The sequence below is a fragment of the Tamandua tetradactyla genome, chromosome 2, assembly GCF_023851605.1.
Source record: "Tamandua tetradactyla isolate mTamTet1 chromosome 2, mTamTet1.pri, whole genome shotgun sequence".
In the NCBI taxonomy this organism is placed as follows: Eukaryota; Metazoa; Chordata; class Mammalia; order Pilosa; family Myrmecophagidae; genus Tamandua; species Tamandua tetradactyla.
This window is the reverse complement of record NC_135328.1, coordinates 85,514,318-85,524,533: the sequence shown is the minus strand read 5'-3', so window position 1 is coordinate 85,524,533 and position 10,216 is coordinate 85,514,318. Positions and strand designations below refer to the sequence as shown.

The window sequence follows — 10,216 nt, the reverse complement described above, 5'->3', positions numbered from 1 at the left end:
GAAAAATCTCTACCCAGACTAACTGGGGAAGAAAGAGAAGACTCAAATGACCAATAATTGGAATAAGAGATGAGCCATTGCAAATGGTAGTAAAGAGAATTACTTTTTTAAAAAAATCAATAGACTGGACAAAAGAAATCTCTTCCCAGAAGTGTAGCAAAACGAAGGTCCTCCCAATGCTGTGGACAGACCTCAATCCTGATCTGGGGTGATGATATTATTAAAAGAACAGGGTTGAATGGTCTTGGTTGTGATACAGTTAATGAGTCTTTCCAGCATTGTGTGATGATTTGTTATTAGTGCATTCAGCCAGAGTAAAGATGAGATTATTAACAGGATCCAGCTTGAAGAAGCCAAGATAGTAGGAACTTGGCAGAAATCACCAGCAATTGAACATGCGTGAAACGCTTGTCCACAAGAAGCCTGGAAATCAGAGTTTGTTCTTTTATACGACCATCAGTAGTTCACAATCAGGGCCCTAGTGCCTCTCAGGAACATCCAGTGGAACAGAAAACTCACAACCTTGTGTGGGGCTAACAAGTAATATTGTACAGATGAATTGCAGAAGGCAGGTTGCCTCAAAATTTTTATTATTTTTTCATTTAAAAGTATACATGTAATTCAACCTTGAAGTAAGAATTGAACACTATTTGAAAACAGAACAGGTTAATGGCTAAAAAAAATGTATTTTAATCTTTAGTTTCCTTTGGACAGGATTTTGATTGCCAGTTCTCTACAGCAAAACAATACAAAAAAAGTTTCTTTAGCAGACAGAAATTCTCTCTGAATGTAAGTCTAAAAGGCCCAAAAGGGTTTGCAGGTTTTAAAGACCCAAATCAGAAATACTCCATATTGGAGAAATCTCATTTGAATCCCTAATTGACATAAGTTTTTATACAGTAAAAAGAGAAAAAAATGACGACCAACAAATTGACAACTCAGCATTTTCAAGAGGCTAACATTCCAGATCATCAGGACACCTGGCAAAAACTCATCCATTACCAGCTTCTTTGTTCTAGAGCCTTCTTGGCTTCTACCTAGGCCATCCAAGACGCCCTGAGGAAAACAGATAGAGATAAATGCCCATTTCTCCCGCAGTCCCTCTTAGCATAGCACATAGACAATCAACGAGAAAAGGCATATAAACCATAACTTAAAGTCTACATAAGGCCTCATTCAATTTGAAAAATTGCCAGTTCTGTCAAATATACCAATATTCCAATAAGGTATTTACAACACAGAATCTTTATTTTTCCATCAGTATGCACTGAAGCTACAGAAGTTGAAACACGAATTAATCTTGCAGCTGATAAATGAATTTTGAAATGTCTATGGAAATGTGAATAAAGGCAGGCCACAAATAAGTCAACTTCCTCCTGGGTAACCTCTCCCAGTGTTTTGTGGACGCTGTCCCACAAAGCTTTTGCAACCTCTGGATGTATGGCATAGGAAATATCCAGGCTTTGAGGGCTACAGGGCACAGACCAAAGAAATTCAGTAGCAGCTGTGTAATGGTCCATTTTCCACCCAGTCCACATAGCAGCCATCCAGGTAAGATTAAACGCATTGATTGCTAATGGACTGAAATAGCAGTCAAATGTTTTCTGAAACCAGGCTTCAATATGGCTGTATTAGACTCTGCTCCATTTGCAAGGAATGAGGGTAAGCAGGTGTGATCTTCTGAAGCAGTCTCCAGAAGACTACCTCCAAATACACAGCAGAACCAACCAGTCCATACCACTTTCTCTTCTGTGTTCTCATATGGCAAATTGAGATTTTGACAGAATCTGGACAAGAAATGCTTCAGAGTCCCTTTGTGTTCCTTTCATTCCTAGGAGGGGAGAGAAAATCACTTTGATGTTGAAGTCTTCTCCCACTTCCACAGCAAATCCTTTTTGCTTTTCAGCAGTAATAAATGCACTCAGAAGTCTAGAATACTCTTTGAGATTGGTATAAGAGAATCTATATAAAGGAGTTAAATTATATAAAGTCCATTGTTTACACAGAAGGAATGCAATCTTTTGAGTATCAATATCTTCCTGCAATTGTGAACACGGGAATTTTTCTTCTAGGTGGAGTCCGGAAAAATGAAGTCTGCTTCCTGATTGATTCTAATCGTTTCTGAAGAGGGGTGGCACCTATTAAGTAATCTTTAAGCCTTGACAATGCACTTTGTCTAGGAGTCAATTCTGCTGCCTCACAAGGATCCACTGTCAATAAAATGCCGTGATGACACTGTCACCCATTTCTGCTTCACTAATCATTCTTCAGGTCTGCCTTCAAACCTATGACAAGACTGAACTTCCTGAAATAAAAACGTCATCAAAGTGACAGCTGAAAGGGAGCTCGAACAACTCTTGGCCCTCCCAAATTTCCTCTCGCGCCACAACAACCGAGTTCACCCGAGACGCAGACGCGCGGGGTAAGCAGACTTGCGCTCGGTCACACGCCTGACGATCCCCGCGACTTCACCCCGGGACGGACCTTCCCGCTGAGACTAGTCGCCCACCTCTGCGACCCTCGCTCCTGCTGGGGCTGCTCCTCCCCGTGGAGGGCGGAGGGCAAAGGACCAAGTGCCCCAAATCAACCGAGCCCTCGGGGCCCCGGTCCAGCTCGGCGGTAGAAGCAGCTGCTCAGGGATTAGCCTCCTTTTCACTTTAAAACCTTTTCCCAACTCTCTCCTCAAAATTATTTTGATAAACATAGGTTTAGGTATTTTCTTAGCATTTGGGAAATTTATATGCCTGCAGTCTGCCTCTTGGGTTTGCGTACGTTGACCGAAGACAGTGTGAATGTATAAAATCCTGAGGATGGTCAACGCGGGCAGATGTTGGATTTGATGGGAATGAGAGCTGTCGTCTTCATTGGAGCGTTACTTTTTTTTTTTAAAGTTGCAATTGTGACTTAATGACTGTGTTCATTTCACTGATGTTTTAAATTTCCTGAATAATAATGTTTCTCTACGGTCTAATATATATGTATATACATTTAATCAAACATATAGATCAGATATTTAGAACAAGAAATATCAAAGGCAGTAAGCTCATTTTTGTCTCACCCCAGGCATATAAGTTGATTCATGTTTATATCTCCAATTTACTTAAAAAGAGAATTGATTGGGCAGGAAAAAAATTAAAGATCTATTCTTATTTCCAAACAAACTGAGTAGGAATAGTGAATGTTTTCTCTGTTAAAAAGCATTATTCTCTCCAAAGACCTTAACAACATAGTGCTTGTAATTAATGATGCCCCAAATACAAATTTAAAAGCATTTCTTTTTTTTTCTTAATTACAATACTTTTTTTTTACTTTGCTAAGAAGGATCTGTCAAAAAGACCTTTTCTATTTTAAACTATCAAGCTCCTGATAGCAGATTTTCAGTGTTCTTCTGTGGATTATAAAAGGAGATGCAATCCCAAACTAACAGAATTCACACCCATGGAAATAAGAAATGTGATGTAGCTGAAGTTGAGCTTAATACAGAGTTGTTAGTATTTCTCTTTTGGGGGGGTGCATGCTCTGGGAATTGAACCCAGGTCTCCCACATGAAAGGCAGCATTCTACCACTGAACCACCTGTGCACCCAAGGTGAGTTTGCATTTTTAATATATATTTTCTCAGGCTTTATTTAAAGACTTTTCAATGACCCTCATTAGTATGTCCATATGCTTCTAGTACAACAAACTTGAGAAAGCAACAGCTAATATACCAAGATAAAGTTTCTACATTATAATCTCACCAGTAATATGAACAACATAAGGACCATTGTCAAGTAGCATCTTTAAGCTGTTCAAGATGCAAGTAGGAAGAGACAGATTAGCAAGATTCTTCAGCAAGATGCTGCCAACTAAAATTTAGTTGAAATAGCTCATGTTTTACATGGTTGATTCTCCATCTTTTATTAATTCATTGGCCTTTTCCAGTTTTATTATTTATGGGCTTTTAATTTGCTCATCTCTTTAATTTAGGACATCCTTTGGGACACATGGCAATTGCTCTTGGCTGCACTCCTGGAGTCTATCCTTTTTCTACTGCCCTGGATTTGTTATTTTCTTCATTTTTCTCCAGAATGGATGGCAGCTCCACCTTACCTTGTGGATAATGACAGCTGCAAACAAGAGCAGCTGAAAAAGTAGAAAGAAATTCTAATATTTTGGTATCACATAAAAATACAATTTAATGATTCTAATGACTGTGTTATGGAATTATAGAACTTGTGTGGGACACTAAATAGGCATAGACACTACCTGCACCCCCAGCATGCAAAATGTTACTGATTATTTCAAATACTTGTCTCACTGTATATTAATGTCATTATGAAATGTTAGCATCATCAAATGCAACTGTTCTTCCATAGTGCTTCTTAAAGATGTCATAAAGATTCTGTGCAAATATGATTTTCTTGAATATTTGATAAACTAGGAGACATGTGCTGTTATCCCGAGCTTGAAGAAGACTTTCTCTTACGAAGTCTAGTTTTGAACTGTCAAATTTGTTGATCTTTTCAAAGAACCAGCATTTGGCTTTGTTAACTTTCTCTTTTATGTGTGTGTTTGAATTCAACAACTTCTTCTCTTACTTTTATTATTTCCTTCCCTCTCCTTAGTTTGGGTGTACTTTGCTCTTCTTTGTAAAGCTTCTTTAAGAGAACATTAGGTCAGTGAATTTTATGCTTTGTTTTCTCATATAAATATTTAAAGCTGTAAAAATCCCTCTAAGCATTGCTTTATCTGAATTCCAAAAATGTTGATCTATTATATTTTCAATATCATTCATTTTTAAATATTTTCTAAATTATCTTATAATTGTGTCCATGAATTAGTTAGATATATGTTACTTGGCCCATTTACATTTAATTTAATTATTTAATATGAAATATTTAGGTCAACTATTGTGCTGTTATTTTCCGTTTAAATCCAGTGTTTAAAATTCCTTTATTACTCTATACTGCATTGTGTTTGATAAATTAAATATTTACTAATATTCCATTTTAACTTGCCTATTGATATTTTAGCTTTCTGCTTGCTACATTACATTTTTAGCATTTTCTCAGATCACCATATTCACAATTAGCTTTTCATAGTATAATTGCAAATAATTTTGAAGTATTTCAAGTAAAAAGTTAAGAATCTTATGACTCTGTATAGCTATTTACTTGGTGGAATGAGGCTCAGAAGGCAGCTGGGCCTAGATCATTTGGGCATGAGACCTTGCTAAGTCTCTATGTCTTTTCCTTTAGAGCACTGAGAAGCTATGAAGGATTTTACCCATGGGTTCACATAAAGAGTTTTCCATTTTTTTAGCAATCACCCTGGCTCAAGTGCGGAAGCTAGTTTTCAGATGAGACTGTAAATGGATGTAGACAATGTAGGAAATCATTGGAGGAGTCTAGGCAGAAGGAGAGAGCTAAACCATTAGCCTGATGTTGATGCTGATATGAAAGATGGAGAGAAAGGAGTGAATGAGAAGAAATAAAATGATGGTCCTTGGTGATTGATTTGCCATGGGGGGGGGGGGTGTGTGTGTGAAAGACATGATATTTGCCTGAAGCTAATATACACAAAGCAATAAGAAAATGGGATTGTTTGATTGAAATGAGATATTTTGAGTTTTGCTTTCCTATAGTTCATCTACCATGTGATGACCTAATCTTCTCACATATTTTAAAATTCAATTTGTTGAAAAAGCAACTGTATGTTATAACAAAAATTGGCCTTCCTTATAAAAAGGCATCTTTCATGTATCATTTTACCTCTATATTTTCTTCCTTAACTTGTATATTATTACCTTAGCACATCTAGGATTCACTTTAATCCAAAAAAACAAAACAAAGCAAAACCATAGTTGAGTTACTATAATAACATGACAAGACATCAAAGATTATTATTACAATAAAGGCAAATGAGCAAAAATGTTGTGTACATTTGAATAGCTGTTGGAGAAATGATGCCATAGAGTGTTTCCTTACTACTGATCCAAATCAAGTTCCTGAAAGAAAAATTTCCATGTTGTTGCATGTATAAATACAAATGGAAATTTTTTACTAAGATTTTTTTTCTACCAAGCACTCCATAAATAACAAAAATAACAAAAAGCTTAAGAAATGTCATGAAAATGATCTCTTGTCTCTAGTCCCAAAATCATTTTAGGGTAGCAAATTAGCCCTAACCATCAAGTTTCCATACTAACTTTGTCTCTGCAACCGCCTGCTTCAAAGGGAAGCTCAAGGAACTTCATTTCCCTGAGGTCTCATTTGCCTAAACTGAAGAAGTTGTTACAAGGAATAGCTGAATTAAATGGATATTGTTTATCTGAATTATATATTAGGATAAGATATGGAGGTAATTTTAAAAGTAAATATTTTTTATAAAATGATCTAGACATGTACACCTTATTTTGTTACCTGTGGGTTATGAAATAATACACATGAAAGGAGTAATTTCATTTTTTAAAACTCTGCTTTCAAGCCATACACCTTTTTTCTTTTCTTGCTCTAAAGAATAAAATGTGCAGTCCCTAACTCCTCTGAAAAGCTGTATATTTTAGGAAATTCTTTTAGCTTTCTTTATTATTCACTGAATAGAAAAAAAATAGGAAGGTTTATCAAATTATGTGTTCTGAAAATTATGTGTATGAACTCAAGGTCATGAGGGCATCCATTGAATAGGATGGTTTCATTTTTCATTTGGCTAAGCCAAATTTCTTCTTCAAGTGTATCTGTCTCTTTTGAAGATGAAAATCTTAAAAGATCTCAGGTACATTAGAGAAGAAAGGTCATCTCTCTTATTAAAAATCAATATTACTTTGTAAATATATGTGTAGGGTCAGTCCATTCAGAGATCTGCTAGGATCCTCCAAAATTTTATTAGAGAATTTTAAATCTCCATGGAAAATGGAGTGGGGATTGCAAGATAAAACACTACATGCTGAATTCTCATTTCATTCACCCCAGAATATACCGGCTTCTGAAATACTGTATGCAGTGTAACTGATCATGGTATATCAGACAGTAAATATGGTGGGTTCATGATTGTGAGTTAGCTGAATAGTATGAAAGAGGTTATGTGATTTATTCAGGCAATGATTTAGAAGAGATGTTGATCTGAATGTGTTAAATACTGACTGTGAAAGCAATTTTATATTGTGGGACATTATATTTGCCACATTATAGAAGGGGACAATAATCTGGCATCCACTGTGTTCTCTAACATGTAATTTCTAAGAGCTTTTTTTTGGGTAAACTTTAACATATTTCAAAAAGCCCCTAGGCAAAAAACAGGACAAAAAACAACAAACAAAAAGGCTGACCTAATGCTCAGCTTTCCTGTATGTTATGTTTGGTGCTAAACATAGAAATAGCATCTTTGCAGTAATTAAAGACTTGGGGCAGAATCTTGTAGATTTCTATATATTCCAACAGTAAAATAAAGAAAGGGCTAGAAATGCTTTGCATTGTTGGAGGATTCCTGCAGCAGAAAGGTAGCAGGTTTAGGTCTTTGCAGTGCAATACCAATGATGAAGGAAACCTATGCCTAAGAGAAGTAGTTTATCATGATTGCCCTTTTTAGTATATTACTGTTAATATTTAGTATAAATTGGCTCCACTCCTTTATTAGGCAAAATCACAATGCATTTATTAGGCAAAATCACAATGCATTTTTGCTAGAGCCTGGTATAGCTAAGTTCTTAACAATGCCATAAAGGCTTTGGGAAATAAAGTGGTTGTGAAGTGTCAATTTTTCTTCTTTTTGAGTATTGATTGGTTACAAAAAACAACGTCTTTTTGTTTAGTTTTTGAACAGCCTGATTAGAGCTTTATGGTTTATATTGTGTGTGCCAATAAGGAAAATGCATAGAAAAGGCATGTTTTTTTCCAATGGTTAATAACTGTTATTACACAAAGAAAACATTTGAAGATTGACCTTTATTTTCTACAGAAACATTGCTGTCTTGATACATTAAAGAGATACAAATTAAGAAATTGCTATCTGGTGATAGGCATTTTGTATGTTTCCCTTGAGAACTTCTTCTGATTGTCCTTCAAGGTCCTGAAGATGCAAATACTTCTTTTCACAAGTGTTAAGTAAATGGGAAGCCTTGATTGAGTTAGACTGAAACCAGAGAACGGTTAGATTGAGGCCCACTGTGGCCCTACTGTGCTTGATCATTTAATTTCTCCTGTTTCCCAGTGTTTTAGTGCTATGATGAGGAGTGGTTAATTATGGAGAGTTATTCCCATAACTTTCAAACCTGGCAGTTCTGCCTACTGATGGCAATGCTTTTAGAAACCTCAGCGCTCCAACAAATCAACAAAATGTGCTGATCCATTTGTATTGAATCCATCTGTAAGGAAACTTACATGAGTGGGTTATTTAGACTGTAACCACTTTTTCAATGACTCAAGCATGTACAATAGCCCACAAGAATGTGTAGCTAGTGTTTTGCTACCACACAGAGTTGGAAAAGATTCACAAAGTTAAGCAATAAGGACACTGTTTCCTTCAATGCAGTCTAAAAGAACCATAGAAAACAAAACAATAGAAATACACCATCACCATGAATTCACAGCACAGAAGAAAAGTTACTGGCATTAATACAAACACACACACACACATTGTTTGCATTAATATTTCATAGGGCAATAAATTATTCTCTCTTCATTTCTTCCCTGCCCCTCTCTATCACTTTCATTATTTGATTGGATTCTAATTCTATGTTTACAAAAAAGTAAAGCAAAAATAACCATTGTTGTTAATAAATAGTATTGTTTTAAATAAAATATTTGGTGCAACTAGCTATTAATTTCATAGCAGAATGCCTAATTTTATTCAATAAAGAACTGATTGCTTTGATTCTTCTCGGTGTCTATGTGCAATTTCAGACACTCAAGCACAATGCAATTATGCTCTTCCCTGGATCAGATCGACCAACCCAGGTTATCCAGAAACTCCCAGGTTGCATCTGGAGTCCTGATGTGATTATTAGTAGCATTCTCTTTCACTTTCAACATTGGTTGGAACTGGGCAATAGATTATATGGTTATTTAAACATAGCTGCTCAGATTAGTGCTCCTTTTCCCAAGTATAAATGATCATTTTTCTTTGCATTCAGGAGGAAGTTGAGGCAGAATTGGTCTGAGTAAATCATGTTTGCTCTAAAGGCCTATATGTCAACTGCACCAAAGTAAGAGAGAGCTGCTTGAGGACAAAGATGATCAGACAAGGAAATTGCTTCTCTAGCTTTATTATTAACTGTCAAAATTAAATTGTTAACAAAATTGTTTTTCTTTGGGATGCTAATGGTAAAGAATGCAGATTATGTTCTTTTCTTGAGCCTGTTTCCATAGCTGAAAGATAGTTATTTGAAATACAGAATGCCTGAGTTCCATTCAACTCTCACATGCTATGATTTTGTGATGTGTGTTGGTCTGCACAGAATGACAGATTTTTAGACATTTATTTAGCACTTTGAGGATGCCCAGTTAATTCAGAAACTAGCATGTGACTATTCCTTTGAAATTCAGTTTCCTTTGTCTGTTCAGTAGTGAACCCCACCTGAATGAGTCATGCTTAACTCAACAGTATCCAAAGACTAAATTTAAAAAAGAATTTACTTAATTGTTTTTAATAAATTTCTATCTCCCCTCTCCACATACACATGGGTGCCTGAAATGTTACTTTATTTTCAAAATTTGGTGCTAAATTTAAATACAAAATGAGGAAAGATAATTACTTATAGAAAAAAATTAAACCTTTAGAAAGCTATTTAAGGAAAAGAAAAAATTGTATTACAGTTTGCAGCTAATCAGTTCTCCTTATTAAATATTCAGAAGTTCTACTCCGCCTGGGATGGCATGGAGACTTCAATTTCACAATTCCGAAGCCTAAGATTGCTGTTAAAGCCCTCCTCCCCAGGGGTGGGGGTGGAGAAATAATCAGCAAATCATTAAGTATCAACATATGTATTCACTATACAAAATAAATACCACAATGCTCGCTTATTTCTTAATGACAATATTTTTTAACAATATAAAAAAATAGGTATCATCAATATAGAAATCTGTCCTTTAAACAAAAACATTAAAGTATAATAAAAATAATTTTAGAGAAGTAGAGGATACTACAGATTTGCTATTGTGTGTTTTACATAGTCAGAAAATAAATATGCCCTTCATTTTCATAGTATAAAATTCATTTGATTAGGATGAAACTTTCTG

General features: G+C 35.5%; 1 pseudogene; it reads right to left on the bottom strand.

Moving 5' to 3' along the window:
* Window positions 1-1,172: 1,172 nt before the first annotated feature.
* Window positions 1,173-3,779, bottom strand: LOC143656972 (centromere protein L pseudogene; annotated as a pseudogene).
* Window positions 3,780-10,216: the final 6,437 nt, after the last annotated feature.